The following is a 25,086-nucleotide window of genomic DNA, read 5'->3' on the forward strand; positions in this document are numbered from 1 at the left end:
ATCATGTTCGCCTTGCTCACAGGTATAACCCCAAATCGAGACGATTCATGGCACACAGGAGGTCCTCAATAACTGTTACAGGCATAAAGGGTGGAGACCTTGCTCTTTCATTAACCTGCTGTGACCTCGGGGAAGGCCTCTTCTCTCTGGGCATTAGTTTCTTATTCATAAAACAGAGTAGCAGCATGTCTTGTTCAAGGACATTTTGATGGCAAGAAATAGAAATCCATTTAAGCTAGCTCAACAAAGCAGAGTGTTAGGAGGAATCACGGGTGTCTCACAGGACCCCAGGAGCTGAAAGATGTCAGGAATCAGCACAGACACTTGCTTCATCCGCTCCCTCCCTGGAGCCATGTGCCTGCCTCTCGCTGAGCTCCAGGCTCTTGCTTCATATCTCTGTTCAAGGATGACATGGTCTCTTCGGCCTCCATGTCTCAGGTCCTTCCAGCTCTTGCATCATGGGTTGGGTTTCCTGAGAGGGTGAGGCTCGCCCTTCAAAGGGGCGACAGCTGAGCAGTGTCTCCCATCAGCAGCCCTAAATAGGGATCTGAGCAGCACATCATCATGTTCTCCACGTGAGAGCAAGTGCCAAGCTTGGTTCAAATTCTTGAGGAAGAATCTAATTGGCTTGGCTCTTGGTCAGGTGTCCACTTTGAAGCCAATGAGCTGCACTCAGGCAGCTGCCAAGTTACTTGGCGTAAACTGCCCTTCAGTTAGGGGTGGGAGGAGATCCCAAAGAGGGTGTATCTCGCAGAGCCTCCAAGTATGTCCTCTACAAATTCAGTGACATGTGGGACAAGATTGCTGTGATTAGGGGCTCTGGAGCCAAAGTGCTTGTATTTGAATCTTATTAGCCTGGAGTGCATTCGGCAGTGAGTAATGGGAAATGGTGGTAGAGAGGCTTAAACAAGGGGGGATTTATTTGGCTCATCCAAGAATGAGTCTGGGAGAAGGTAGCCCTGAGCTGGTACAGTAGCTCAAGGATACCACTGGGACCTGTGATCCTTCTGTTTTCCTGCTCCATCATATTTAGCAAATGATTTTCTCCTCGTGGTTACAAGGTGACTGCTGCACCTCTGGTCATCACGTGTGTGTTCTGCTTAAGTAAGGGGAAGGAAAAAGGGCAACCAGAGAGGAGTGGGGGAAAAGGAGGTGAAGGGTCCTCGTCTAGTAGGTTTTTCTCTTTATTTGGAAAGAGGTGCTTGCTCCTAGGACTTTTACCCCTTGTTCATTGGCCAAAACTGCATCATAGGGCTACTCCTAGCAGCAAGCAAGGCTGGGAAGATGAGCATTTAAGCTTTCCAGCCACAAAGGAAGGAAGAGAACAGGGGCTTGATAATAGCTTTTGGCTGGTGCATCCACTATATGTGCCACAACCATTCCTGCCTCTGTGACCTTGGGGAAGCCACTTAACCTCTTCAGCCTCAGTGTCTCCGTGAATAAAAGGGAGATAATCATAGTATCGACGCCAATGGGTGAGTTCATACAACAGCACCTGCTGGGAAACTCTAAATAAATGTGAGCCGGTATTGTCATTTCTCTGATGACCTATGATTCCAATGGAGGCATCCAAGGCACAGTGCTGGAGGGTGGGAGTGAGGTGTCTGTTACTCACCATCCTGTGGAGTTCTGCCTTGGAAAGCACAGCTCAGCAAACTGTAAATGTTGTGACGTCTTCTGGAGTGGCAGGTGGGTCTAGAATCTGGTTTCAATTTGAAATGTTTGGGGTCAGAGACAGGGGGCTCCAGGGTTCAGGATGCAGCTGGGGGTGGGCGTGTCCCCATCTCCTGGGAACTGTGGGTAGCCTCCCGACTGGAGGGTTGGGACAGCTCAGTGGTGAGTGGGGCAGATGTCATGCGATGGGTTGGCGGGGCCCCCTCTGGCTGTTGCAGGTTCACTGTAATGAGTGAAATTTGGCCCTGGAGCCCCAAGGCCTCATTTCTCTTCTTCACTGTTGGGGAATCAGAACAAATCGATTGTAACTTTAATAAATTGATTCAATGTGGTGAACAGAAAAAAAGCTCAAGAGAAAGAGAAAAAAATACAAAATACATATTGCTTCCAGCCACAGGGCCAGTGGTTAATCTCAGCTTCATAACCCTGCGCCGATAGTGACTTAAATATTTAAGTGGAGTGAGAGCTGGCTAAACGATGCCTCCTTCCCACGCTGGCTTATTCATAGGGGAACCAATGGCCCATGAAGTCGGAGCACTCTGCTTCCCGAGCGTGCATGCCCTCAGGGCCCTGGTGTGAGGTACGGGGCCAGGCATCCAGGTGTGCTCAGGGCACGTGTGCCTCCCCCAATGCCTGCACACCCCACACGCCGGGCACACACACGCTGAGTCAAGGAGGAAACTCTTGTGCTGTGCACCTTCTCACATGCAGCCCCTGGCAGCCCCTATCCACGCCAGCTTGAGAGGTTGGCTTGGCCCCGCACCACTCCTAGCCTCTGTTTCTCCATCAGTAATACCAGCATTGAAACCGGCCTCAGAGGGCCGCCAGGCAAATGGTGGAAGGGAAGCTCTTTGAGAACTGCCCAGGCCTTTGATCAGGCTTGCCCAGGCTTGCTGTCACCACGCCTTGCTCTCTCCCTCTGACCCCCACTGCTCCCTACCCCAGCACCTGACTTGAGTCCCTTGCATCTGTTTCCAGAAAAAAACTCAGTTCCTAGTGAGCTGGCTGGACTGTCCTGTGTCTCCTCCCGAAGGATCTGAGATTTGAGCCTTTCTCTTCACCAACTCCCTTTCGCAGGTTCCAGGCAGAGTGGTTAAGAGCCCAGGTTTGGAGCCCCACTGCCTGTGTGTGTGTGACCTTGGACAAGTTACTTAAACTCTCTGTTCCTCAGTTTCCCCATCTATAAACTGGGGCATAATAGTTGAGTCCCTGGGTTCTTGTAGGGGGTTAGTAAGTGTATAAAGCATGGAGAACTGGGCCTGGCTCTCAGTGAGCACACATAAGTGTAAGCACCCTTGGTAGCCGCAACTGGGTGCTGGTAGAGGTGAGGGGGATCCCCCAGGTCAGGCAGTGCTTCTCAACCTGGAAGCCCTGGGCAGCACCTGGACAACTAACAACATGTTAATATCCGCAATGAGGCCCTCCCCTGACTGCTTCAATTAGGATCCCTGGGTGTGGGCGGGACCTCAGGATGGCTAAAGTGCTCCAGCTGATTCTAGTGTGCAGCAGGGCTGAGAACCACCAGGTTAGACCATTACAGGGAGGGCAGCAAGTCTGGGTGACAAGCACAGTCCAAATGGAGGCTGTCCGGGAGTCCCAGACAAGCATGACTGCCGGAAGTCTTCCTGGAGGAAGGGGCAGAAGAGGTGAGGAGGTGGGGGTAGAGGGTAATGGAGTGGTGGAGGGTGGGAGGGGACTCTGAGGCCCAGGTGGCAGTGGGCACCCCCTCCGCTGCCCACCTGCCGCCCAGTCCCCCTGGCTCCTCCCGCTGCCTTTGCTTTTTCGTCTTCTGTCTCCCGGGGCCCCTGAGCTCCAGCTGGCGCCCGCCTCTTTAATAAAGGCAGATTGCTGCTCAGCTCGTCCCCAGCACTCCTGACGGGGCCATTAATATTCCAGGGAAGATTAACTCCCCCTCTGCTCCCTCCCTGCAGCCACTGGGCTTTGCCTGACAGATGAGGGCCTCTGGCTCAGACAGAGATGACGCTGGCACCCCTGCAGGGGGCTGCCTGAGATGACCTCTGGAGCTTAGGTGCTTTCCTGCCTCTGCAGCCCAGTGGTTTCACCTGAGAAAGTAGGAGAGCACAAATGAAAGAGAGACAGTACGAGAGGGGCTGAATGGAGCCTTGTGCAACCCTGGGACTCTGGATGGAATCTTAGGGGATCTAATTCAGTTCTTTTATTTGGCTCAGAGAATGCAAATGATCTACTTACAGTCACGTGGCGGGACTGGACCCCGGACTCCTGACTTTTGGCTGAGGGACCTTTGCATAGATCACACCCCAGACCCCGGGCAGGTGGGCTACACCCCCACACCCTCCCTGGAGGCCTCCTATGACAAGACCGGTGTCCTCTGGGAACTGCTGACGAGGCAGAGGCCTCCATGATCCCCATTCGCCTCATTGCAGGGCTTCCACCTGGGCCTGTTGCCCTCAGTGAGTGCAGCGCGAGGAGGGACCATGGGCTGCCTGACAGTGGCTGGGGTGGCTCTGAAGGTGGCAGAGGTGCTAAGGGAAGAAAGTGGGAGGCAGCAGAAAAGGGAGTCCAACACTTGAAGGCTAATTGAAGGACACATCCCTCCCGTGAATCCCACTTATTCTCTGCCACCCTCCAGCTCCCAACCTTGTACAGGCACAGATACTACCTCACACTGCACCTACCACACAGCGCCCACCACACACACACACCCCCACACCACACACACACCCATGCCTCACGCATGCTCAAGTGCACGCAGAACTCGTCCATTTCTGGGCTTTTGATCAGCATGTACATGCTGCTGCTCATGCCCAAACTTTGTCTGTGGTCCAGCCTCCTGTCTCTGTGACACCACACCTCTGGGTCTTCTGGCCTTGTGTAGTCCCCTGCTTTTGAACCTGGATTGGCCCAAACCATCTGGTAGAACTGATGCCACATGACTTCCAAGGCTGGCTCATCAGAAGCCTGGTCTCCTGGAACGCTCATTCCAGGGAATCCAGCCTCCATGCCAAGAGACACTTATTCCCAAACTTTCAGGGACTTTTGAAATCCACAGCTGGGACCCTACAGGGAGGATGGGAATAAAGGAAGGATCTGTTCTGGGCTTGTAGCAAGACGGATGAGGGAGGAGAGTGACTCTTCCCTAAGATCAGTGGCAGCAGGCACGTCTGTGCCAAGGCCTGAGGGGACCGCCCCTGAGGACACATGAGTCCACGCCCTGAGTCTCCTGGAAACAGGGTCCTCTTGTCTGCAATCTGTCATGGAGCTGGTGGGTGCCCTCCAGAGACGCCTCAAACCCAGTGTGTCCAAATGGAACACCTCACTGCCTCTGGCCTTCTTTCCACTCCATTCTGTGTCCCAGCCTTCAGTTCCCTCCATGTGTTTAGCCTAAGCCAGATACTTGGAGACAGGCTAGACTTCTCCCCTAAGCCCTGCCCCAACTCCATCACCAAGCCAGCCCTCCACTCCCTTAACATCCTCTCCCACTGCCTCCTCCGGGCTCTTATAATCTTGCCTGGGTTCATGCAGTCCCCTCTTAATGACTTATCCCCTCCTAATGACTTGGCCCCTCCTCTGTCTTTCCCTGCTCAGGCCCCTTCTCTGCCCAGTCACCAGGGCCTCCCACCATGGCCAGCTCAAGAGTCCTCCAGTGGTTTCTCACTGCCTCCAGGGTAGAGTTGTAGCCTCCAGGCCCCAGGCCCCCAAGATGAGCCCTCCGTCCTCACTTCAGCTGCACTGAACTTTTGGGGAGCTCCCCGCAGCACATCTGCTGCTTCTGGTCCCTTCCAGCCAAGTTCTTGACATGACATGTGATTGCCAGTTCTCAGAGCCTCCTATGACAGGGTGACGTTAGCCCCATTTTACAGCCAAGGAGACTGAGGCTCAGAGAGGTTAGGAAACATGCCCAACCTATCAGAGATTGAGCTGGAATTCAACCCAGGTCGCCCTCACTCCAAAGTTGGTGCTGTCTCCTCCAGCTGTGCCCTGAATGGCCAACTTCCAACATGTCACATGGTCCTGTTCTCCCACGTTTACCCCACACACCCAGCATACACACTGACCTACCCCTGGGGCCTCGTTCTCTCGGACAGACTCTTTTTCATATTCTCCCAGGTGGTTCAATATAATGAATTTTACCCATTTCCCGAAGGGAACCAGCTGCTCTACCCAGGTAAGCATTCACCTTCCCGGGCCTTCTTGTGCGCTGCCCATCCCTGTCTGCCCTGCTGTATCGCCCTCCCCAGCACAGTGCAGGCCCGGCTCCTTCTCATCATTAGGTCTCAGCTTCAATATCACTTTCCTACAGAATGTAACATGATGAGACTTTGGAAAATAGAGGGGTCATTTTTTAAAAAGTTCAATGTATCACATGGTCCAGCAATTCCACTCCTAGGAATCTACCCAAGAAATGGGAATACAGGTCCACACAAAGACTAGCTGTGAAATGTTTATTTCAGCTTTGTTCATAATAGTTCCCAACTGGGAGCAATTGTCCATCACCCAGGGGATGGATGAACAAAATGAGGTCCATCCATCCAATTGAGTATTCAGTAATAATACGGCATTAACCAGTGGTACCTGCTATGACATGGATTTCAAAATATGCTAAGTGAAAGAAGCCAGACATATGACATCACACACTGTGTGATTCCACGTATATAAAATTTCCAGAAAAGGCAAATGCACAGATAGTTGGTTAGTGGTTGCCAGGAATGGGACTAACTGTATATAGGTTTAAAGAATCTTACTGGGGTGATTAAACTAAAACTGGGTTATAGTGATGGTTGCACAACACAGTAAATTTACTAAGCATTGTTGAATTGTACATTTGAAAATGGGTGAATTTTATGATATATAAAATATAAATAATTTTATGATATATAAAATGTATATAAAATATAGCTTAGTAAATCTATAAAATAAAAAAGACATTTAAAAAAGTCACTTCCCCAGAGCAGCCTTTGCTGACACCTGCTCCCCAGCCATCCCTGCCTGGTCTCACAGCTCTCTCTGCTTTTCCATTATAGTCCTTGTATCAGTGGACACTATACATTCGTGGGGTGGTCTGTTTTATGCCGACCTTCTCTAGAATGGAGCTTCCATGGGGAAGGGCCTGAGTCTATTTTCTTTTACTTTTTTTTTTATTAAATTGTTTTTCTTTCCTTTGCTGGGGGGAGGTCATTAAGTTTGTTTATTTTTAATGGAGGTACTGGGGATTGAACCCAGGACCTCGTGCATGCTAAGCACACCCTCTACCACTGAGTTACACTGTCACCCATATTTTCTTTTAAACTGTTTTATTGAGATAGAATTTACATACCATACAATTTACTTACTTAAAGTGTACAATGTAATAGTAGACATTGAATTAGTATAATCACAGAGATATGCAACCATCACTGGTCAATGTTTAGAATATTTTCATCACCTCAAAAAGAAGCCCCATACCCTTTAGCTATCATTCCACCCCCACCCCTCCAGCAACCACTAATCTACTTTGTCTTTACAGATTTTCCCACTTTGGACATTTCATATAAATGGAATCATACACTATGTGACCTTCTGTGTCTGGCTTCTTTCAGTTAACATGATGTTTTCAAGGTTCGTCCACGTTGTAGCATGAAGCAGTACTTCACTCCTTTTTATAGCTGAATAATATTTCATTGTATGGATAGACAACGTTTTGCTCATTCATGCATCAGATACTTGTCTTGTTTCCAACTTTTGGCTACTGTCAATAATGCTGCTATAAATAATCATGTGCAGGTTTTTGTGTGGACATGGGTTTTCACCTCTCTTAGGTGTATACCTAATATTAGTGGAATTGCTGGGTCATATGGCAACTTTATGTTTCATTTTTTATGCCAGATGACTTTCCAAAGTGGCTGCACCATTTTACATTCCCAACACCTGTGTCTGAGGGTTTAGATCTCCTGAACACTTGTTATCTGGTATTTAGATCATAGCCATCCTAGTGGGTGTGAAGTAGGATCTCACTGTGATTTTGACTTGCATTTCCTGATGACTAACAGTGTCAAGCATCTTTTCATGTGCTTATTGGCTATTTGTATATCTTCCTTGGAAAAATATTCAGATATTTTGTTCATTTTTAAATTGGATTGTCTATTTTTATTATTGATTGTAGGAGTTGTTTATTGTAGATACAGGTCCCTTTTTGGATATCTGATTTGCAAATACTTTCTCCTATTCTATGGCATGTCTTTCTATTTTCTTGATAGTGTCTTCTGAAGCACACAAGTTTTTAATGTTCATGAAGTCCAATTTATTTTTTTGTTATTTATTGCTTGTGCTTTTCATGTCATACATAAGAATCCATTGCCAAATCTGTTATGGAGATTTATCCCCACGTCCCCTTCTAAGAACTTTATAGTTTTAGCTCTTACATTTAGTTCTTTGATCCATTTTGCATTACTTTTTGTTTATGATGTGAGGTAAGGATCCAACTTAATTCTTTTGCATGTGGCTACCCAGTTGTTTCATCACCATTTGTTGAAAAAACTATTCCCTTCCTGCATTGAATGGTCTTGGCACCCTTACTGAAATCAGTTAACCGTGAACACATGATTTTATTTCTGGACTCTCGATTCTATTCCACTGATCACATTTCATGTCTGTCTTGAAGCCACACGGTTTCGGATTCTGTTGCTTTTCTTCACCACATCATTGCCTGGAACGCTGTGGTTTAAATGTCTGTTGGATGCGCAAAGCCCAACAACCAAATGCCACCAGGATCACATCTGTAATTTAAAAATTAGGTTTATTTAGCTTGCTGCAACAAAGGAGAACACACCCCCAGAGGATCCCCAGGGCATCTGGAAAGATAAGCTCTGAGAGGGGCCTCAGAGGGTTTGGGTCGGCGCTGAGTGAATTGGAGGAGAGGCTGGAAGAGCAGAGACCAGTCTGGGGCTGGGCACCGCCAAGCACTTCCTGGGATCTTAGTTTTTATCTAGGAGGTGAGAGGGTCGAAGTAGGGTGAGAGCTGTCACTACAACAGGCTGGCCTGAGTGGCCTTGTCTGCTTGCTCTCTAGTCTGGTCTTTGTTCCTTTGGGAACTTCTTGATCTACTGGTCTGCAGGGCTGTTTTATACTTTCTGGAAGTAAACAAATGGTCCCTGCTAAGGAAGAACTCTGGTTTCAGTAACAGGCCAAGGTAGACCCCACCTCTCCTATGACATCTGCTCCAATGTCTGCTTTAGGGGCCAACACAGGGAGAAGGGGCATGTGAGGGAGGGAGGAGCTGCCCTCAGTGTGTGATGGCCTGGGCCTAGGCTGCTAACTCACCGTGTGGCTTGGCCTGGTCATTTTCCCTCCTTGGACCTCAATTTCCTCACCTGTAATATAACAAGATCGAATGAGACAGTGTCTGGGTCTCCTAGTTTCTTATCCATGATCTAGTCATCTTCTTGTGCTATTTCAGAGAGAAGGCAATCTCTGCTGACAAACGTCCCTATTTCACCAGCCCTACCTCTCTCTCTTCTCCCCCCAGCCCCCATGCACACAGCTACAAAGCTGACTCATCTGGCCTCAAGTCCCTGATTCAGTCTTTTAGCTCTGCAGCTCCCAGACATTTGGATTTTATACCCTGGCAAAATTTCCAAAAACTATTTTGGAGATCCACATAGGGTTGCCAGTATTTTACTCTGTCAACTAGGACATTAAAAATCACAAGTACTAAAATCACTTGTTGTGAGCACTGTGTCACAAAAGGACAATCAAAGGATAAATTAAAGGATTGTACTCTCAAATTGCCTGTGTTCCCCTCACGTCTTGGATAACAGTGAAAACTCCTGTTGGAGAAAACAATTGCTGTTCTTACTTGGGTTCAGGAATGGCTGCTTTATCTTATAACTTTAGCTTTCATTAAAATGTAAATACTATGAGAGTGTCAGCCTTACTGGCCCCTAAAGGCTCTAGGATGGGGTAGGAGGGCAGGTGAAAATGGCAGCGGGACGAACTCAGATTGGGCTTTGAACACCAGCTCTCTGGCAGTTCCAGGGACCTGAGAGGGGAGTACCAGCATCCACATCCAGTCACATTTCAGGGTCCCCCCTAACTGTGAGACTGGAAACACTAGCCTGGGAGAAGGTGTTGGGAACTAGTGAAGCGCTGATCAAATGAAAGCTAAGTAGGAGGCAATCTTCCCTCTGGCCTTGAGGCTGAGCCCTCTTAACGCCTCCTCAGCTGCCACCTAGTACTTCCACCTCCAGTGTTGCCCAAAGCCTATGAGAAATGCTCTGCGGGTGTGTGTGTGTGTGTGTGTGTATTTATTTCCAACAATCTCCATAGGTGTTTTTTTTTTTGTGGAAGGGAGTAGGAAGTGGAGAGTAAGTTGTCCACCCCCAGAACAATGTTGTGCTATTTTTTTAAACTCTTTTGGGTCACAGGACAACACATGGCATCAGTGGGTTCACTCTGGAATGTGAAGAGCTACATTCAAAGAGCGGACCCCCTCCCACACCACATTCTCCCAGCACCTAGAGGTGCACTATGCTATTGTTCCTTTAAAAAGTACTCCTGTGTCTCCAGAGGGAACCAATCAGCAGATGGGGGAGGAGCTACTTGGCCTGACCACCAGTCACAAGAATAGAGTTTGAGTCCCAAGAATGACAGCCTCCTGAGGGAGCCAGAGCAAACCTGTTTAAAGGGACAGTGTCCCCGATGGGTTGCTCAGGTGATATAAGACTCCAGAACCCCTGAACTGACCAATGCATCCTCAAAGTGGCTGCTATCCCTGCCTTCCCATAAGATGATAATTTGCTGGGAAAGAGGAGTGATTTATCTGTCTAATTGGGCTTTTATTTGCATTTTAAATCACGCTCTTTTGCTAAACTAATGGACCCCCTATTTATAGATGACTCCAACACAAAGTGACTACTAATTACTACAATTAATATCACGTTAAGGGCTTGCCAGCCAACTTCACAGCAACTTGTGTCGCCTACTCATTTTCAATTAAGGCACATTGACAGGGAGAATACGTGGTTATTAAGAGCAGGCCCTGGGGTGTAATTACAGCTCCCAAGGTCATTAAGCAGCTCCCTTGCAGGGTTGGCACCTTGGAGCCTGGGGGCTGGGGGCCCAGATCAGTGTCCCACTCAGGGACCAGAAAGCCTCAGTGCCTCAGGCTGCCGGTCAGATGGGTGCCTGGCTCTGAGCTGTCTGGAGATGGAGCAGCTCATGCCTGGGTGCCTTGGAACTGGGACGGGAGAGCCAGGCATGGAGGCTGAGGGGAATGTTCCACCCTTTCCTGAAGACAACAGTTTGTGGCCGCCACCAGAGAGCTGACAGAACAGTGCGGTCTTCCAGGAGTGGCATTCAGCAAGTGTCTATGGAGGCCTCCCTAGGACAGGCAGGGGGTTGGTAGCAGAGCTGCAGGGATGAGGGGAGGAGAGGCCAGAAAGGAGACAGCTGGGGAAGCCCTGCTTGGGGGCGGGGCAGAGAGCCTGGGAGGGAGAACTTAGACTCCCGGCTCCACATGCTGGGGAACAGTGCCTTCTGACTACAAGGAGGTAAGGAAAATCCATGGCAGAGTAGGAAAAAGCCTGGAAGGGGTGGGTGGCGGTGGCAGAAGTCAAGGGGGGGGAGCATCTCAAGAGGATGCTTTATCCAGTGGCTGTGGCTGACCTGCCACGGACAAGGTACAGTCTGGTGGGAAGACTACAGACCAGGCCAGGCAACCTGTGGGCTCAGGGCCAAGACACCATGGTAGAGGCGGGTACTGGTGACAGGCGATGAGAAGCCCCTGGCAGTGATGTGCTGGAGCCACTCCTGAGAGCCACATTCAGGCTCTTCATACTCAAGGCTTAGCATCACCATGGTGGATGATTTAGACCACAGAAATCTGCAAATACTAAAAACCGGGGCATTTTCTTCTGGAGAACTGGTTGTTAAACATTTACCAGCACACCCCTGTCCTGGGGCAGCCTGCCGGGGCGGGGTGTCCTGGGCGCTGCAGGGAAGGGCTTTGAGTTATGTCCTTAGCATGTGGCCCTGTGTACTTGTCGTGTATACAGTAGGGCTCTGTGTGTGTTTGCTGAACTGAGTTCAGTGGGGACCCAGAGGGGGCCCACTTCTAAGAATTGAGCTGTGTGGATAGCACAAGGGCTGAGGAATGAGGTGGGAGCGCCGTGGTCACCTCTAGACAAACTGCCTTGATTGGGGAAAAACACACAGGTCTGAGGAGATACTTCCTCCCCTCACCACCTCAGACTCTCATCTCAGCCCCCTCTCACCAGACCAGCATCCCTGCTCTCACCTGCTACCTCATCAGAGAGGGGAACTTGGCCTTGACGGGCTAGCGGAGAGGTGAGGGAGGGCACTGGGCCCTCCAGGGAACTGGGGCAACCATGGGAAGGGGAAAGTTCCTACTCCCCCTGCTCTTCTGGAAGGTTCTGCCCACCACCCCTGCACTGACAGATCCTCCCCACACTCTGTCCTCCTCTGCCCGCAACACCTCCATGGCCCTATTCGTTGGCACTCTTGCACTTTCTAAATCGCCTGTAGCCACTTCCTGTCCCTGCTCTGCTCTCCACATGCAGGTGCTTCACGGTTGTTGGTGGAAGGAAGGGAGGAAGTAGGGGGTCAGAGGATAGTGTGTCAGGACCAGGTTTGCCTGCAGAGAAGTGATACCAGCTTACATAAGATAGACGTTTTTTTCTCACCTTCACATGGGCAGTCCAGGGCTGGTTCTTGGGGGCACTGCGGCTCTCTGGTTGCACTGCCATTTTCACAACGTGGCTCCCACTGCATGGTCAGAGACTGCAGCCATGACTTGTCAGCCCTCCAGCCAGGGGCAGGAGCGGAGCCTGCTTATCCCTTTGAGACATTTGCTGAAATCCACAAATGGCTGTTGTTGGCGTGGCCAGTTACATGGCCACACCTGGCTGCCAAGGAGGACTGTGCAATTGTGCAAGCAGTTTGTTTCTGCCTAAAAAGCAGGGTTCTATTGATAAGAGAGGCAGGGGATGGCTGTCTTGTGGTGACTATGGGACTCCCTGACAGTCAGGATGATCCATGTTGGTGAGGGGGGAAGGACTCCTGACCACAGCTGCTGCCAGCTGCCACGCGCCACGGCCCTGAAGGCCCCTGGAGGCATGGGGGGTGGGGTGGGGGTGATGGGCAGAAGGGTCTTGGAATCCGGGAACCTGGGGAGCCTGGGCAGACTGAGGTCTCCTTACCTGGCCAACAAGACTCTCCCTGCTCCTGGGGTTGGGACTCAGCATTCTCACTTGGTCCTCCTTGGAGTTTGACAGCCAGCTTCAACAGCATAGGTGTGTGCAGCTAAGGATGCAGCCAGGAGCTAGCAGCCCTGCTCCCAGGGCGCTCCTGTGGGTGGGAGGGGAGGAGATCCAGAAGGAGACAGGGAGGTAGCCATGGGGCTTAAATGGAGGAAAGGAGAGTGGAAGGGAGGCCTGAGGCAAGGGTAAGGGCAAGGTCAATTGCAAGGGCATTTCAGACCCATGGAACTTAGACTAACAAAAAGCAGAGACCACAAAGGGGCAGGGGGCATCTGGAGAGAGGCTGGCAGTTTGGTGGGATCAGAAGCATGGGCTGGGTGGGGAATGGCAGGGGTAGAAGGGAGGTCAGGGCCATCTGTGCTCCATGAACCCTAAATCCTACTGTGATTGCTCGGTTTTCCCTGAGCACTTGTTATATGTCAGACATTATGCTTAGAATTGGAAATGTTTAGTCATGTTTTTCCCTCATACAGCTCCCATGAGAGACATGCTGTCCTCATTTTACAGGGGAGGGTAGTGAGGCTCAGAGGGGTCAGGAACTTGCCCAAGGCCCAGAGCTGCCAAGCAGTGGGGCTGCCACTCACTCACTGCTGGGTCACCTGGTGATGTGCCAGGCTCAGGGGCAGATAAAGCTTGCTATAAAACCCAGGTGGGAAGTACCGTGGAGGGGACCCAGAGGGCTATCACATAGCCCTGAGAGGTGCATCCCAGCCCTGCAGAGCCACCCCAACCCGCCCATTCAGGCTCAGCCTCTCCCAGCTGCTCCCTCCCCTCTTCCAGTGTAACCTCTCGTGCACACAGGCTCCCTCCAGCTCCCACTGCCTTTTGGCCTCTCCCACATCCTGGGCAAATGAAACCTGCACCTCCTTGCACCTCCTCCACCTCTCGGCTCTACTCAGGGTTCAGAAGGCAGTCAGAAGTGGGAGGCTGCCAGGGCTATGCCTCCATCCCTGGGCCCAGCGGGGTTAGGATGTGTCTCTGGGCAAAAAGCATGTTTAGTGGCTGTCCTGTGCTCACTCAGAGTGGCTGAGAACTGGAAGGGGAGTAGGTGGCTGCCCACCCATGGGGCGGGGTGGGGGGCACACTAAGTAGGCACTAAGTAAATGCTAATGACTCTTCCCATCTTTCTCTTCCCCATCAAAAGTGCTTTGTGAAATTATCTAGTTCCTCATAAAAATCTATGAATAACTATCTTCTTTTATGATAGCTTAAACAAACAAAAGTTTTCCCCCTCAAATTTCCATTTCAGGAACTAGTGGGGCTGAATATGTTTAGAGACACAGTTTTGAGGCCCAAAGAGAGGTTTGGGGGGCCAAGATGGAGCAGAACTGGGTGCCTGGGTGTTGGAACAGCGGACGTAAGCACTGTGGTGTGGGTAACCTCTTCTGGGGCCGGGCTCGGTGGCCATACCCCTCGCCAAATCCACCCGGCTTCTCCCACTCGCTGATTCTGCTCCCCCAGAAAGTGACCCAAGTCCACTCCCCCCTCTTCCCTTGGTCGGGGCTCCTGACCTCACTGTGGTCCTCTGTACCTCAGGCTGCTGGGCCTGCTGTCTGGGCCATGTCCCCATGTCCATCAAGTCAATACTCCAGTACCTGTGCCCTCCAGGCCCCTCTCCCCAAACTGCTGGACACCACACTGCAACCAACCACACATCCCAACAGGTCAGGCAGGCTGCTAGTTAGCCTCTAGTTAGCACCTAGAGAGGGCCTATCTAGCCCCCTCTTGTCCTCGGCCCTCCCTGACCTCCCTTGCATGTCAGCCCCTTTCACCCTCTCCTTCCCAGTGTGGGCACCACCCTTGGTCCTCACAGGGCCTTAGATGCAGGGGCTAAGCTGAGGCCTGATGGCCGTCTTCCCAAGGACCCCATAGCAATGGAGAGAGCTAGGCCTGCCCCTGCTCTCCCCTCTGCCTGGACAGCTCCCACACCCACCTCACCCCGTACCCACAGGGCTCCCTCCTCAAGGGCCAGGGAGGCTCAGCCCAGCCCCGTGGCGGCCACCCTGACCCCAGAGAAGAAGCGGCCTGCCTGGGCCCGCAGATCTGCTATACTATCCTTTGATTTTAGTTCTTTCGATACACCCACAGCTGTTGAACGTAACATTTCTTTGTTTTCTCCCCCACCCTCCCAGCTGGAACATCAGCCTTAGGGAGGTGGGTGCTTGTCTGTCTTGTTCACAGATGTATTCCCAAGGCCTTGGGCATGTGACTGTGGCCCAAAAATATTTGCTCAATGAATGAATGAATGAGCGAGTGAGTGAATGATTCTTATCCTGTTTATACAGGTGAGAAAAGTAAAACAGCTGCTCCCCCTGCACCCCAGCCCCTCAAGTCTGTCTCCCAGGTCTCTCTCCATCTCCATTGTTGCCTGAGCTCAGGCGTCAGTCACCCCTGCTTTTCTAACCACAACAGGCTCCTAATTGGCCCTTTGCCCCTGGCGCCCCCTGCAGGTCCAGACCTTTCTCTAGCCCACACTGCCCACCTCTGCCCTGCGCGCCCCCGCCTGGCCCTCCAGTTGAATTCCTTCTTGTTTCTTAGTTGTGTCCTTTGCCGCCCTCCCCAGTTCCTTCCCCTCGCTTGCTTCTGTCCATCTTTAGGTCTTAGCTCAGCCGTCTCCACCTCCTGGAAGCTCTCCCTGCCCTTCGCCCCTCCAGACTGGGAGTGGCACCTCTCCTATTTGTTTCCCAATACCCTGTGCTTCCCCCAAACTATATCTGATCACACTGCACCACCCACTCTGTGCTGGCCAAGGCCATATCCATCTTGCTTTCTGCCAGTCAACACTTCAGGGGCCAGCAGGAAGGCTGGTGAAGCCATTATGCCACCCTCAGTGTGAGGGCCTTTGGTGGGATGGAGGATGAGACAGGGAGGCAGCTGTGCTGGGACATAGCTGGCAGGGGTGCTGGCCTCCTCCCTGGCCATCCTCAGTGACACAGGGCTGGCATGTGAGGTGGTACCAGCTGATGAGCTGTAAGTAGAAGGTGCTAGGCCTAAAAGGGCCCAGTCTGCCCATCAGGAATTCTGTCCCTCCCCTCTGGGTTTGGTACCTAGAGGACCATCAGCCTCTTGTAACCACGAGGAAGGAGGTAACATGCTAACGGTGGCAGAAGGATGGACAACATCCCAGTGGCCTGTGCCCCAGCCCCAGCCCCAACCCCAGCCTGCCAGCCTCCACACTTCCTCTCCCAGTGGACATGGGTGCTATGCCTGGGCCACTGGCAAAGATCTTTGGGGAGACTCATCTGCCCTCTTCATTGTCCTGGCTGCTCGCTGGGGACTGAAGGCATCGCCTTTCCCCACCTCTGTGCCATCCCCACTCCTGACCCATTGGGAGACCCCTCCAGGCACACTCCTGGGCTAAGCACCCATCTCAGGATCTAAAAGGATGTTACAACCTTTTACAATTTTCTGTTTTAATCCTCAGTCTGAGCTGAGGTTCCCTTGGTCCTACCAGCCCCTTGGGGAGTGGGTTAATAGGCTGCCTGATCTCTAACTCTGGTCTGTCTGGCTCCCCTGCCTACCTTGGTTGCGGCTTCCAGAAACCCCTGCCCGCCAGGCTTGTCCCCTACCCCTGGGGAGTCAGTTAGGAGACCCTGAGGAGGTATTCCCTGACCCAGCCTCCAGGGATTATCTGGACCTCGAGGCTGGGGATGTGGGGAGAGGCAGCCGGGCCCATCTCGCTGGATTTGGGCCCAGATAGGCACGTTTGATTCACTCACTGTGGACTTTGGGCACAGGGCCACAGGACTCCGCCCACGGCCATTTGGCGGAGCAGTCAGTATCAGCACTTTGCTCTCAGTACTAATGACCATATAAGTACCTTGAAAAGAAGGAGGGGATGCTGGCAGCCAGGGTGAGAGGTAGAGGGGTTAGCATCTCCTAGTAATAATGGCGGCTGATGGGGCAGGATTGCAACATTTAAGCAACACAACATTGGGCAGAGAAAATGAAATTTCTTTATTTGGTCTATAGCTTCAAGAAAGACTGTGCAAATGCCCAATCTGACTTAAAATTCAGTCCCATTCAACAACGGAGGGTCTCCCAGGTGCAGGTGTGGCCTTCTCCAGTCCCCTGGGTGGAGTTCTTGGCCTCCCTGGGTGCAGGACTGTGGCTCCTTCCGTGGCCTGAGCAACACCCCTCCTGGCACTCGGAGCCAGCTGTAGCCTCCATGTGGTCCAGCCCCATATCCACACTGGAGTCACCTCCAAACGAGGCACCTCTGTAGCCACACAGCTTCTGGGTCCTGCCTATAGCACGTGGGGATGAGGGCAGATCAAGAAAACAGACTCAGTGACCCCTCGGCCTGCAGGAAAATTGGACCAGGGGCAGATCTGTGCCTAGGTGGCCATGGGGCGGGTCACCTTTTGTTTTGGACTAACTCAGCTAATGATGCTCTCTGTGCTCTGGGTGAGTCCTGGAGAGGGGTTTCCCTTTCTTTTTTCTCCATCCCCGAGTCAGCTGTGCCCCTTCCTTTTCTGCCTGGACCTCACTCCATGGTCCAGTTCACCGAGCCTGGCCCTCCTCGTACTCCTGAGGATCATAAAGGAAGTCAGACACTCTTCTTTCAGAACCAAACTGAGTTTGTTAACTCCTGGAATTACAGCCAATACAATGCTCGGAACCAGAAACTGGGGATTCTACTGCCTCTTTCGTTCTTTCTAGAACAAATTGGAATACTCCCACATTCCAATCTTAGCTACAATGTTGGGCCTCCCCTCTACCTGGGTGTCATTCCTGGATTTGTTCCTTTGTTCCTAGGTGATTTTGGGGGGCATGAAATCTGGCTAGTCCTCCATGGCAGGCTGATGTCGTCCTAATCCATTAAGACCCCAAAGCCCCATTCTACTTGCAAACCAGCCTCATCCCTGCTCTTGTGTATATTCTCTTCCCAGGAAGTTGATGCTAGGGGAATGTAAGTTCCTTGTGGAGGTCAAAGAGTCTCTGGCCATCCAGGCCAAGTTCAAGGCCAGGTCATGATCCAGGGGGGCCTGGCCCCCTGGACAGTCCTGACTCAGGGCCCTGCCCCTAGCTCCTCCAACCTTCCAAGCTCTTCACCCAGGGACAGTGCTTTGGTTTCCTTCCTGACTCCAACCCAGACTCTTAGGAAGCAATTCTTGCACTCTCTCTGCCAGGGAGGGGCCCAGGGTCCCATTGTTAGCATCCCCAGTGCTGCAGACAGATTTCTGCTTTGGTGGTTCTTTGGGGGCTAACCCTTAGTCCTCCATCCCCTTTACCTTTTCACTTACTCTAACTTCCTAAGCCTACATGTCCCCAGAAACCAGGACAGCAGTGATGTTAAACCTCAGAAACCCCAACACCTTATCCTTACAAAAATGGCATTTCCCCAGACCTTTGCAGCCAGATAGATACCGTAACTTGGATTCCATTACCCTCACTTATGAACCAGATTGTCAAGCAGGATCAGTCCCAAAGGGGAGGTCCCTCGTTTGAAGGCCTTGAGGGTGGATGTTCCTGCCTGGAAAACCTCCTCCCCTAGACCATCCACAGAGGGTTGTATGAGACCCTTTACCAGGTCTTCTCTGGTGGATAGGGGCCGGGGGGCTGCCAGAGAGGCCCGGGGACAGATATGTGGACCTGTCATGGCTCCATCTATCTCAGGCTGTCTGCCTCCGTTCCCACCATCTGGGACAGTGGTCCCACTTGCAGTGAGGCTTCATATGCTGCTCCAACTGGCTAATTCTGCACCCCTACCAGTCCTCCTGACTTCCTGCAGCCTGTGAATCCACAAACAATATCCAGAACAAACTGGACCTCAGTTGACCTTCAGGAGACTCCAGAAAATCCTAAGAGGTAGGAAAGCGAAATCAGAGCCTGGGGGCCACAAAGAACCCAGGAGAAGAAAAGACCTTCCCAGTCACTGATGTTTCTGCTTGGTCAGGGACAAATGCTCTGTGATCATTTCTGAGACGTCTCTAACAACCTTATATTATCTTAATTATCTTATAAGGATGGGACAAGTCCATCCTTTATGCATGGGAGGACTTGTCACCTCCCATGCTAAACTGGGACCCGGTGACGAAGAAGCAGGGAGCTGGAGCATCCCTTGGTGGCCATGCTGAGAGCAGGGAGGGGAGCCCCAGAAGGTAGGGTAGGTGGGTGCAGCTGTGAAGAGAAGAGGATGCTGCACCCAGACCCTGAGGCCTGAGCAAGAAAGGAACCCACAGAGATTCGACCTAGGACCAGGAAGCAAGGTGGGGCTTAACTGGCAAGAGCCCCATTACAAACAGAGACAGGGACAAGGAGGGGGAAGTGAGTCAGATGGGGAGTTGAAGGTGACATGGGGAAGGGGGGCAGGTTTGGAGGATGGTAGGTCCATGCAGAGGAGATGCCTTGTGGGGCACCTTGCTTTGTGGGACAGCAATGTGGGAGGCCCCCGAAGCTCATCAGATGGATGCCTGTTGGGCAAGGGTGGAGCACCCAAAGCCATGCCTCACTCTGCATCTCCTGAGCCCAGACACCAAGCCCCAGAAGTTCCCCAAGGCTCAGGCTCAGGCGCTCTTTGGTGACACTCTGGGATGCTCAGAAACCTTCCATTAGGGGTAAGGGGCCTGCCAAAGGCAGAGAACACAGATGGGGAGAAGGGCTATCTGCCACCCCGTCCCTTGCTCTCCATATAGTTTTGTCCAGCAGACACATTTATAGGAGCGGGGCTTCAGCCCCAAATAGCCCCACCCAGACCCGTATTAGCTTCAAGTTCTGCTTTCCAAACTTGGATATTTTCTCTCTTAGAAATAAAAGATTGGAGCTCTCCGGCAAGTACAGAAAGAGGGAAAGAAGCCCTTAGAAGAGAGAAAAAGACATCATCAACCTATTCTAGAACTGCCCTCAGTGAAGATCTTGAGTTCTTCTCGGAGCTTCCCTGCCCCATCCCTGCCTCCACTGGCCCTGCCTGAACTTCGAGGGACCCTCAGCGTCAGCCAGTTACCTTCTCTTCCTTAGGCTTCTCATTGGATTGGCCAGGTGGGGGCCCAGATGTAGTGGTGACAGTGTGGTCAGCTGGAAAAGAGAACAAGGCTGGAACTGCCATGCTAAAACTAGAAATAGGTCCTAGTCAAAGGGTCCGTCCAGGACACCCCACACCTGGGCAGGGGAAGTGCAAAAGCCCTGTCCTTCCTGTACCTAGTGCAAGGCCCTCCCCACGGCTCATTGCTGGACCAGACACTGTTCCCCAAGGACTGTGACACCCCAAAGGCTCACTGTGCCCAGCATCACACCTCCACTCTGTCAGACAGCCTGGGAGCATGCTCCTCCCTCCCCAACCCCCAGAGACCCCTCTGGACTATTGCGCCCTCAAGAGAAGGCCTGTCCCGGGCAGGGGAACAGAACCACACATTTTTGGCCCTCCCTTTCCCTGCCTCCAGGGGTTCAGGCTCAAATGAATCTAGAAATGCATTCTAGTCCACAAATCTTTCAGCATCCCATCTGTCAGCAAACGCTGGCTGGCCCTAGTCCAGAACTCATTCCTTCCCAGTGCCTGGCAGGCCCTCTTCCCAGTTGGGAGCTCCTCTGTATTGGGTCCTGGGATGAGAGTCAAGGAGGTTTGATTGGACCCCCGTCCCACTCCAGACTTGGTGTCTGTCCCTTTGTTGTCATCCACCCGTTCATCCATTCAACAAATACTCATGGAGCCCCTCTGGGTCAGGCACCATTCTAGAAGCTGAAGGTACAGCTTCAGCCAAGAATGACCAAACCCTGCCTGCATGGATTTTAGCTTCCAGGGAGGAGAGACAGACAACCAACAAGGAAACAGATGGACAAGATAAATCCAGATAATAGTAAGTGCTATGAAGAAAATAGAACCAGACAAGCTAGCCTTGGTGGGGGGAGGGAGGCAAGTGGAGCTGCGGGGCATCAGAAGAGACTTTTCTGAGGGGGAAAGCTAAGCTGAGCTGATGAGATGAGGACGCATGTCGTTCAGTTCAATTCAGCCTATATTCACTGGTCACCCTGTGCCCCATGGCTGTGCCGTTTCCAGTCACCCTGGAGCCTGGCTGTGGACCCCAGTTCTGGGCCCTGGGAGGGACTTCATTCCTTCCCCTCCCTGTACCTCAAACCCTATCATTCCCCACCACAGCCCTCCTCTGAGCTGACCTGGCTAGGTAGGACAGGACTGACTAATGGCCCCCCTGGTCCTATAATGCCAAGCAGGCCAGCTTGCCCACTTAGACAGTGGTTTGACTTAGAAAACGCTGAAGTCTGTCCTCTCAGCCCAGTTGCTGAGTCTACTTCCTTCCCAAGCAGGCTATCCCCTCTTGGTCCCCTCGTCCCCACCACGTCATTCCCACTGCACCCCCTGGGTCATCTGAACTTTCCATCCGAATGGTCCTCAGCACCATGTCTAGCTATTTCATTGCCCTTGGAGAACTCCCGTTTTCCACTGAGATGCCAGTTGTTGGAGCACATGTCATTTTTGCCTCTATGTAACCAGTGCCCAGACTTATTCAGCATCCTTTAATACTGAGACCTCAGCACCAGTATTACACAGGCAGCTAGTTCACAGGCCAGCTTCCCCCCCAAACTCTTTGCTTCTCCCCTAGGTTGAGGGATGAAGGGCTTTAAAAGAAAAGCAGGGTCAGACCCATCCTCAAAGAGTTAATTATCTTGCTAGATAGAGAAAAGAATGCCTAAGAAACTCTTAGAGGTTAAAACAGAGCTAGGCCACCAATGGACTATAATACACCACTCAATAAAATATGGGATGCAGACACAAAAGCTCTATGTAGTCAGAGGACTGGCAAGACGGTGGTGAGCTGGAGTGGACCAGGAAAGCTTCCTGGAGAAGGCCCCAGGGAGGCCTTGGACAGAGGACAGACTGATAGGGAGAAGTGAGGGGTGGGCTGGGAAGCTGTAGATAACCTAGATACTCAAAGAACCAACCAAACCGAAAAAACCAAAAAAGTCACTGCACTCTAGAGACAGTACAGAATGAGTCCGTGGGGCCAGGACAAAGGAGGACCCCATGAAGTCCTGTTTCCTTGTTACTTTTCTGAAGGCTTGTGGAGGCTAGGCTGCAGAGGCCTGAGCCACTCTCCTCTCTTTGGCCCAGTCAAGAGGACACACCTGCTGAGGGCTGGCTGGTTCTAGAGTCAGTTTGCTGGGGACAAGGAAACAACTGGGGAAAGTTCCCTGGCAGGGAGGGGCTTTGGTCATTTGGATTTGGGGGCAGAGGCAGGCAGTGCATGGCCACCTCTGTGCCCAAGGAAGAGGCCAGCTGTGGACTCTGTCATTGGCTCAGGAAGCGAGGAATGGAGGTTAGGAGCTGGAGCCAGAGACAAGCCCTCCAAAGTAGGCGTGAGGCAGCCACCCCTCCCCCAACCCTGCCCCCGCAGCTCAAGCCTAATCAGATCACCAATCATTGGCTCAGACGTAGTCCACCATTTCCCAGACTCTCTTCTCTGCTCCCAAGGCTCAGAACACGCATCCTCCTGGCCACCCCAGGTCGACAGAGCATCCTACCCCAGCATGAATCATCATACTTCTTCCTCTGTCTCTGTACGTTAGGGTCTTCTACAGCTGACTCTCTCTGCCTCATCCTCCATCCCCCAGCCCCCTTAATTAACCTGCCCCTGAATTCTAGAACCTCCCACCTCCAGATAATACATACACAGCAAGCTCTTGCTGCTGTCCTCTCTGCCCTGCTTATTCCAGGCCGAGTTCAGCATCTCATTCTACCCCCGCCCCTCCACTCTGCCTGCTAGATTTGGTTTCAGTGCTAGCATTCCCATCTACAATTGTCTGGCTCATCTCAAGTCTTCAGAGTTCTGTTGGAGGACACGGGACATGGCAGGGCCTCTGAGACTGAATGCATGGGTTGGATGAATGGTTCTAAGCTGCTGGAAGTGAGGCTCAAATGGGATCAGGGTAGTTTTTCAACTAAAATTGGAGAAAATGCCAATTGGCATCAACCTGTATGAGATTCAAATTGGTACCTACCCCATGACAGGCAGTGATCAGGAGGGAATGTAAAGGGATTTGAAGAAAATCAGGGTAACAGTGAAATTTACCCACAAAATCTGACAACTGGCAGGCCCGGAAAGTAGGAGAAAAACAGAACTATGTAACTGTGTCTACATACATGTCGCAAGTGGAGAAATAAAATGGATGACTTGGAGTGTTTGGTGCAGTCTCTGCAGCAGTGGGTGGAAGAGATGAAGTGGAAGGCAACTGACCAATGACCGTGGCTCTGAGGGACTGGAAATTCTACAGGAAGGGAGAAGCTAGGAGGGCCATACCCCACCGGCTGGTTCAACCAACAGCTCCATACATGGAGAAGCAGACAGTTGTTACAGAGCCATAATAGATTGGTTTTCAATAACGAAATCTCATTTTACTAATTGCCCTGAGGTGTCTCCCAAAGCTTTCTGGAACTTTCTCTTTTCCCATTGCACCATTTTCTGGACGATGAGTTCCCCTCAGTCAGTTGCTACTTCATGACTCAAGATAAAACTCCACCCTCCTGGCTCCAACTGCTGATTCCTCTTCAGAACGAGACACGGAGGTATAACTCTTGGTTAAGATAAATGACTGCCTTTTTCGATACAGAGTTTTCTCAACCACAGAGAGAGGGAAGAGGCTGGTTTGTGATCCAAAGAAACAGACCTCAGGATGTCATGGAGGCTCTTAATACCCACGTGATAACACTTAGTGCTCTGGTGGCAGAGACCTCCCAGACAGGCCCCTCAGGTGCTCCATTTCAGTCAAAGAAACTATGATGAAATGTGGCCAACAGTAAGGGGGAAAAATCAAAAGGAACAGTTTAAAGAGGAAAAACACCACAGGAAGCCTTGGAGAATATTTGAAAATGGGGAAAAAAACAACAAAAAAATGAGTCTTGCAGAACAAAAGTCTAGGCCCATGACCAGAGGCCACAGGCAGCTGAACGCAAGGCCGCCGTGGGCAGAAAGTCTCCCAGGAGAGAGGGTCTGGGAGCCGGGAGCCCCTTTCAAGGGCCTTCAGAAACATCAAAAGTAGGAACTAAAGAATAAATGGGGCTGCAGAAGGAGTCCGTCAATGGTAGAATGATGGCAGGATGCACAGAACCCCAGACATCTTGCAAACTAATGACATGTCTCCTCTGTCTGCCGACTACGCACAGAAGTGAGGGCAAAGGACGGCTGGCCACACTGTCCAAACCAGCTCACTCTCGTGGCTACCCAGGCAGCCCCCAGGGAGCCACAGGAAGCATGGCCAGGAGAGAGGCTTCTATCCTTGCCAGAACCTGGGCAAAGCCCTGGCACAGATTAATGTCCACACAAGTGCTATGAAAAATAAAAGGTTCTATGCCCATCACAAGTACTGTCACTATTGTTAGTGTAATAATGTGGGTAAAAACCCTCACATTGCCCTTTTGTTCTGGGCCAGACATTGTAAGATCTAAAGAAGATTTGCCCAGAGACTTTGAGCAGGGATGTTGAGAATTTCTTGGGCATCTTTGGGCAAATTAGAAAAAGGCATCCCGCTGGGTGGATCCAGGGCAGCTGGGTCAATTAGGGCAGCAGTATCTGTAGGGCAAGACTTATAGGCTTTGCCACAGGAGACACTGGATACAAGGCCTGGAGGATTCCCAAGGGGAAATGGCCTTGAGTATGTATGATGTGATTGATCATCTTCAACATCTTTTACCTTCACTGGCGAGGGCAGGGGGAGAAGACAGAGGTGGCAAGTTCTTCACCGGGAGCAGTGCCTGGGCAGGAAGAACCACTGCCGTGTTGATGGCTGCGGTTTCCAGCAGGCTGGAAGGAGGTCCAACACCTCTGGGAGGTGACCTCAGAAGTGACTGGCCTTGGAGCCCAATGGAACTGCTTCACATTATTCTATCTCTCTGTTTTTTAAAGGAAACTTTTTGTCGAAGTAGATCAAGCATGCCGAAAAATGTCCATGTCATAAATGGATAGGCCATGGCATCTCATCCACTGAAAGGACCCGTGAACTAGTCTGAGATCAGCAAATCTCAAGAATAGAGGAAGCCCCCCATCCCCACCCCAGGAGCTCCTGGTATTCCTTCCTAGTGATCTCTCTCCCCAAGAGTAATCACTACCCTAAAATCTAACCCCACCAGTTACTTTTGCCTGTTTCTTGAACTTTACATAAATGATTGCAAGGGTCTCTAGTCTTTTATGTCTGACCTCTTTTGCTCAACCATTATATGTTCTTACAA

General features: G+C 51.5%; 2 long non-coding RNA genes across 4 annotated transcripts in view; one reads left to right on the top strand and one right to left on the bottom strand.

Annotated features, from left to right (window-relative positions):
• LOC140687725 (uncharacterized) overlaps nt 1-19,778 on the top strand; it is a 76,690-nt gene extending 56,912 nt beyond the window's left edge. Inside the window, exon 4 of the long non-coding RNA XR_012062221.1 lies at nt 19,659-19,778. This is a non-coding gene — a long non-coding RNA (uncharacterized lncRNA). The remainder of the gene's footprint in view (nt 1-19,658) is intronic.
• LOC140687722 (uncharacterized) lies at nt 8,209-24,105 on the bottom strand. Of its 3 annotated transcripts, XR_012062211.1 has the most exons (6): nt 22,386-24,105; nt 19,855-19,925; nt 12,849-18,712; nt 12,333-12,500; nt 8,953-9,002; nt 8,209-8,408 (listed from the first exon to the last, which is right to left on the bottom strand). It is a non-coding gene; the product is annotated as an uncharacterized lncRNA (long non-coding RNA). The 3 variants fall into 3 exon arrangements; XR_012062212.1 differs by lacking the exon at nt 22,386-24,105 and having other exon boundaries at nt 12,849-17,438; nt 19,855-22,376; XR_012062210.1 differs by lacking the exon at nt 22,386-24,105 and having other exon boundaries at nt 19,855-22,376.
• Nucleotides 24,106-25,086: the final 981 nt, after the last annotated feature.

The sequence above is a fragment of the Vicugna pacos genome, chromosome 20 (genome assembly GCF_048564905.1).
Source record: "Vicugna pacos chromosome 20, VicPac4, whole genome shotgun sequence".
NCBI lineage: Eukaryota > Metazoa > Chordata > Mammalia > Artiodactyla > Camelidae > Vicugna > Vicugna pacos.